The 7,500-nt window shown below is 32.0% G+C and overlaps 1 pseudogene; it reads left to right on the forward strand.

Moving 5' to 3' along the window:
* Positions 1-7,500, forward strand: part of LOC109113622 — a 55,888-nt pseudogene that overhangs the window by 42,594 nt on the left and 5,794 nt on the right.

Raw genomic sequence — 7,500 nt, forward strand, 5'->3', positions numbered from 1 at the left:
CTGCCAGCCACCCAACTGGTGATGGACTTCTTCTGCACAGCTCCTTGTGTACAAGTGGTTGGTGCTCGTGGCACATACTGTGGAGATTTGAGCCAGCTCGTTGTGTTTACCGAATACTGACTGTTAAATATATCCCCAGCTATGTGAAGAGTTGAGGGAGGCCTGGCAATGAAAGTGGCACCTGCTTCTTATCACCGCGCAGTTTGCTGCTGGGACCTAAAACCTCTCCAGAGGCAAATAAAAGGGCATGTGTTTGCAGGCTCGAGTGCGCCACTGATATGTGCCGCATTTATAGGGTTGGCATTTGTGAGTCTGCCGAGTCAGGTCAGGGAAACAATACATACTATTTTAAAGAGCTGATGTAAATGAGACTAATACATCTGATAACTGGTTGTGTAATTGGCATCTGCGGTTGCTCCTGCGCAACCACATCAGTTGAATACATTGTCTAGTGGATGGCAGCCATTGGTCTCCATGGATAAAATGTACCATACCACATCCAGTATCCAGTGCAAAAAGTACAGGACTCCTAAGATTTATTTCGATTCTGAACAGTTGCTCAGATAACAAAGAATCAGTAACAATGAACATGGAGGCACCTTTTGATTAAAGAAAATAAGTAAATTATTTAATTTATATTGTTAATTATTTAATTCATTTGAAAATATGAAATAAAATATTTCAAATACATATAATTTGAAAATAAATAAAATACGTAAAAGATTTTATAATATTTTACTAACGTAATTTGAAAGTATGGATTTTAAAAAATATTTAAATTTAATAATTATTAATTTAAATGTATTAAATAATTTCTAGAATTAAATAATTTTAAATAATTCATTTGAAATGAAAAATTCCATTACGAGAAACATGCAAATCCTGAATTTAGATCTATTTATATTATATCAATACAGTAGTGATTATAATATTTTGTGGAAAAAATATTTAAATTTGTAAATTATTTTTAAACGTATTATACAACATTAAATTATTTCATATTAAATACATTTAATAATTATTATATATTGTTGTTAATTTCATTATGAGAAACCTGCAAATCCTGAAAAACTACCTGTTTATATTGTCAATGAAGTAGCAATAAATATTTTTAGAAAAATATTTTAATTTATTAATTTTAAAATTTATAATTATAAGATTCTTTTATATTAAATATGTAAAAATTATTATTATTATTATTTGTTTATTTTATTACCTGCAAATCCCGAATATAAATCTGAATTTATAACTTTCAGTGAGTTACACATCTCCTTTGAAAAAACATTGCAAGTAAAGTTATAAACAAATGCATAATTAGATCCAGTAGCGCAAAGACTCGCTGTCGTCCTCTAGGCGAGAAAAGACCTTTGCAAACCCCCTGGAGTTCTTCACTGTAATGCTGCGTGGCTTCAGTGGCAGTTTGTTGCTGATGGTGATTATGATGACAGAGTATGCTAATTACAGTGTGCTTACCATAAGTACACGCTAGCCTGAGCCCGCGTGTTTACCAGATGAGCAGTTCTAATGCTATAATTATTGTTTTGGTGCAGATGCTGGGTGGAACGTCTCTCCCTGTCAATACCCTGGTAAAGATTAAGGAGGGACTCCTGAGGCAGAGGGAACTGGAGATTGACCGGTGAGTAAACAAAGACACTTTTAGAGTGCTCATGAAGTTGTACACAAAGAATAAGATCATTTTTAGGCTGTGGGGTCAAATACATATTAAAATCAGCAGACAAATTGGGATAGAATGGTCCAGAAACATATATACATATATGTTAAATGAAATATATTAATTTAACATATAAGTTGTACACAAAGAACAAGACCTTTTTCAGGATGTTGGGTAAAATATTTATTGAAATCAAATTATTATTATTATATTATACAAATTTACCTTAAAAATACTTTTAAAATATATATCATGTGTTAATATTGTGTAATATATAATTATTTCAAATCATTTATTATGTTTTCATATATACTGTATAGAAATTCTAAATTTACAGATATTAGATATTATATTCATTATTATATTTAAATATATATTATGTCTCAAAATTATAAATGAATGTAAATTCTAAATTTACAGATAATATTAATATATAATAATTAACACAATAATATTAGATATTAGATGATAATAATGGAGATTTATGTATATATACATTAATATCTATATTTTATACATTTAATTTCCAATCAAATAACATGTTTTCATGCCTCCTTGATAAAGACATGTTTAGAGTGCTCAGTTAAGAATAGACCATTTTTAGGTTGTTGGGTAAAATATTTATTCAAGTGGGGTTAAAAGATGACCATCTGATGCGTGTAGACATATTCCACCTATTAAAATGAAAAAAAAAAAAAAAGCCATGCCACTGCTTCTACGCATCATTTCCTGTCATCTCTCAACTGTCTGTGCCCAAACAAGGCCTATCCTGACCTCCCACGTAAACAAAGTAATGGAATCATCCATTTTTGTCTGTAGGTTTGTCATTAGCTCCTGTTTCTGGGGAGGGGCAGGTGCTTCATTAATTTAACATGACATGGGCTGTGTTCGTGCTCTGACCCTGTAGTGACTGCTGTGACCTTTAGTGCTTGTAATTATAGTATTATGCCATCACCCGAAGTGTTGTGAGGTCTAACAGATGGGGCAGTGCCACAGACGCCACCGAGCAGACAGCCACTGTTCAGACACAAACGTACCACGTTTCCCTGCCAAGAATTACACACGAGGAAACACTTTTAGCTGGCCATCAGTCTGGTGTTGCTCAATCTTCTACGTCACACGACAGTTTAACTGTTTGCTTATATATTGCTCATTTACATTTTAGTTTACTTTATTAGAGGTGTGCTGTAAGCAGTGTTTGGGGAGAAAGCATTTCAGAATCTTCTGATTGTCTAAACCAGGGTTTAAAAAAAAAAAAAAACGAGTACTGTCAAATGAATAATCACGATTAATCGCATCCAAAATAAAAGTTTTTTTTTTTACATAATATATCTGTGTGTACTATGTATATTTATTAAGTATATATAAATGCACACAGTATGTATTTTGAAAATATTTACATGAATTTACATGTATATATTTATATTAATTTAATTTCTATTATATATAAATATGTTAAATATATAAATGCAACATATTTTTCTTAAATATATACTTGCATGGGTGTGTATTTATGTATACATAATACGCACAGTGCACACACATATATTATGTAAACAAACAACACTATTTTAAACTATAAAATATAAACACAGCTATATATATTTTTCATGTGTAAAAACCCATTTATACTGTGAGGAATATATACATATATAAAATACTTCATAACATTTCTCTGAAATAATGTCTAGTAATTTTAATAACTTTATTATTTTTATTCTTAATATTTTTTACACTTTCTCAGAAGTAATGTCACGTTCTTGGAATATGTTAATTCACATTATTATTATTATTATTTTACCTTTTTTCAATTTGTATTTTTATTATATTTTTGTGTATCAGAAATATTTGGCCACATTTTGTTTGCGTTTTATTGTTTATGAGTCTACGGTCATCACAGAGAAAGATGTTTCAGAACATCTAATTCAGTTATTTCTGTTAGAAAAAAAGGGTTATTTTCCAAACAAATTGCTTGCAGCACCTTTAACTGATCAAAACATTAGGTACCACAAGATGGCTCTGGATCAGTTCTCTGATCTTGTTTGTTTTTCGTATGCTGAACTTGTTCTAGTAATGTTTAACCACACCCTCTCTTATTTTGCTCAAAGGCAGAAAATGTCCAAACCAAGTGCAGCAAGCACACTTTAAAATGTCATTACAAGTGTAAAAACATTTCTTACGAAAGTAGTTGTGCCTGCCACATCACAGCAACTATGTCCTTCTTGCTCAAAAGGAACTTCTCAGCATGCATGTTTCTAAAAACTTTTCCACATGGAACCCCAAAGAAGTGCTCTGAAGCAGCACTGTGCAACAGACAGTCAAAGTGAATATTGAGTGTCTTACTGATTTGCAATTTCTAGGCAAAAGCAGCAAATCCTTCAGCTCCATGCGAGGATCAGGGAAAATGAGTTAAGGGCACAACAAGTCCTCCAAAACCAGAGGGGGCGCTATGAGGACTCATATCTGCTCAAACCTAAGGTACTGTAATGAATCAGATAACATAACACTTTTATAATGAGATTAAAAAGGGTCACTTACCCACCGATGATGCATCTTTCCACTATCTTAGGACTCTCCATATGACAGTCCGGTATCCAGCCAGAGTCCGAAGTCCCAGCTGCCGGAGCGTGTGAGTCCACTGTCCTGTGAGAACGGAGAGCTGGGCCGGAAACTAGCTGCGGCAGAGCTGGAGGTCATCCACCTCAGCGAATTCCTCAAACAGAACACACAGAAATACACTGAAGACATCAAGAAACTGGAGGAGAAGGTGAGGGCTTCTAATTATCTAACTCCTAAACGTCTGCGGTGCTAAAATATTTGGGCCTCATTCGCTTATAATTGCATGGATTATTTTGGATTTGTATGCACAGAACAATTTCTTATGAATAAGTACGTCTGATTCAGCACACGTGCATACACACATGAATTTCTTCTTAGCCTCATTCAAATGTTAATGAAGTTTGAGTTTTGTAAATAAGCAACTGCATGCCTGAAATTAGTTATTTGCGTAAAACACGGCCAAACCATCAAAACCAAATTACAGACCTCTTGTAAGCCAGCTGTACATTATACTATGTGAGAAATATAGTATGATATTATAAAGACAGCAATAAAATAAATGTAAAAAAATATATATATATATTAAAATTTTGCTTTTATTTGCATTTATTTATTTTAGATTTTCTTTTAAAATGTAGTTATTTCTTACAGTTAAAAACTAGAAATAAAACAACTACAATCAATCTTTTGATTTCAGATTATGTACAGTACTTTACATTTTTTAGAAATGTTCTCAGAAATAATTTGACATCAATTTTTTATTTTTTTACACATTTTTCTCAGACTTAAAAATAGCATTTTGTATATAAGTGCGGTAAAACAATTAATCGCGATTAATTATCCAAAATAAAAGTTTTTGTTTACATAATATATGTGTGTGTACTGCGTATATTTATTATTTACCTGTACATGCATATATTTAATAAATATGTTATGTTTATATATTAAATATATTTATATAAAATATAAATTATATGAATATAAATATATACATGTAAATATTTACAAAATATATACTGTATGTGTGTATTTATATATACACATAATAAATATACACAGTACACACATATTATGTAAATAAAAACGTTTATTTTGGATGCGATTAATCGATTGACAGCACTATGTTTAAAAATGTAATCATTATAGCATTACATTGTATTATACGTTTTAATTTTATATTAGGATTAACTATATTTAAGATTATATATCTGTATCTAAAATTTTGTTTTAGCATTATTATAAGGCTATTTCAATATATGTGATTTTGGCGCACTTGTGATTTCAGTTGTGTTTCGTACATTTAAAATAATTTTTAGTTGGTAATTGTACTATGTTTGTGGAAACTTTCGTACAGATCCTCACACAAATGTGTGTGTACATAATGTGCTTAGTAAATGAGAAAATTGTTCCACACTCCCTGCTGAAGCTGAACAAGATACTTTGTGTTTGGGTTCAGATGAAAACACGTGACCGCTACATCAGCAGTCTGAAGAAGAAGTGCCAGCGTGAACAGGAGCAGAATCAAGAGAAGCAGCAGCGCATCGAGACGCTGGAGAAGTACCTGGCGGACCTGCCCTCGCTGGACGAGGTCCAGACGCAGGCTCAGCAGGTCCGGGCCATCCTCCAGTCCTAAACTGCAAAACCTGATCTAACCGTCTTTTACATTTAACCTGATTACCTTAGATGCTACTTCTCCCTAGCTTATCACCATCCTGTTCAGCCTTAAATCTGATTGTCAGCCCCAAAAATCAAAAGGGATGTTGGTTCAGTTAATCAGGGCATAATTAGCGTCTCCTTTCAATGCTAAACCAACACAGCAGTGTCAGTCCCCACGGCGTTCTGCTAACAGATCAGCACAAACAGCTGCTGATGTGACAGACACTCTTCATTATGGTTGGGAATAATCTTACTTGTGGGTTATTAAATCATTGTTTTGTGCAGTTTACTAGTGAAGATTAATATTATCCGACAGTCAACAGCAAATTTTTGGCGTCACATTTTTCTTACCTGCGTAGTTTGAGGCATCTGTCACTGCTCCCAGAAGATGTCTGCTGATTTTTTCTGTGCTGACATTGGATTAAATGCAAATGAAATCATTGTACTCATTAATATTTTCCCCCCTTTTCAATACATATATGAATATCCTTAAAACAAGATACATTTGTGTACCATTTTTTTTTTATTTTTTTTTATTTTATTTTATTTCACAAATGTAAGTACGTGAATTATGTAGTGACCAGAAATGGCTGAACAAATCAAAACGAACATTATTATTTTAAATATATATCTATATATATATATATATATTTCTAAATACTAAACTACTAATATTTGAGCTCAGAACTACCCACCAAATGAAAAACATTTGTAAACACATTCATTTTGTATTAGTATTATTTAAATGGAATGAGAATTATGCAGTGACCAAAAATAAAGCAAAACTAAAAATGTTTATTAATTATTTTAAAATAAGTAATTATTTTATTTTTGAAAAATATTGAAGTTATCAAATCCATGAAATAAAACAAATATTGAAATGAACAAATATTGAACAGAACCAACTGAAGTGACCACATTTTTTTGAATAAATCAAAACATTTGATTTGATTTTTGATTTTAAATGTTACAGTCTGAACTACAGTTCAAGTTCTTCCCACACTGCAGCATAAAATGCTAAAATAACACTTCAGACACATTCTCATTTAATTTATTTTTTATTTAATTTGATTTTTCCTAGCTCATTGTCAGAGTTTTGTCTTGCTTTAAGCATAAATCTAACAAAATGTATAAGGTTTATGCTAAAACAAAGTAAAATAAACACAAAAAAATAAGAAATACTAATTTACTAATATTTTAATACTTCACTTGTTTCTGAAAACAAGTCATATTTTCTTTTCTCCCCAACTAAATATATCTTGATTTAGTTTTTATCTACATGTTTAAATATTATTTTGAGCAATTTTCTGGAAAACCAGAAAAAAAAATCTGATTACGGGCAAAATAAAATTTCAAATTTGAATAAACGTTATAAAATGGTGTTAATAGACATGTGTAAAGTGTTTGTGACCTGTAGAAGTGTTACTGTACTCATCTCTGTCCGTGTTGTGGCGTCTCAGTTGCAGGAAGTGCAGGGGAAGAAGCAGACTTTGGAGGACACTGTCGCCCAGCTGGAGAAAACCCTGGAGGAGAACCGAGCCCTGCTGCAGGAGAAAGACGCCCTCATCGAGACCCAGTCCAAACGCGAGAAAGAGCTTGTGGCTGCTGTTCAA

This window comes from Cyprinus carpio, unplaced genomic scaffold (assembly GCF_018340385.1).
Source record: "Cyprinus carpio isolate SPL01 unplaced genomic scaffold, ASM1834038v1 S000006759, whole genome shotgun sequence".
In the NCBI taxonomy this organism is placed as follows: Eukaryota; Metazoa; Chordata; class Actinopteri; order Cypriniformes; family Cyprinidae; genus Cyprinus; species Cyprinus carpio.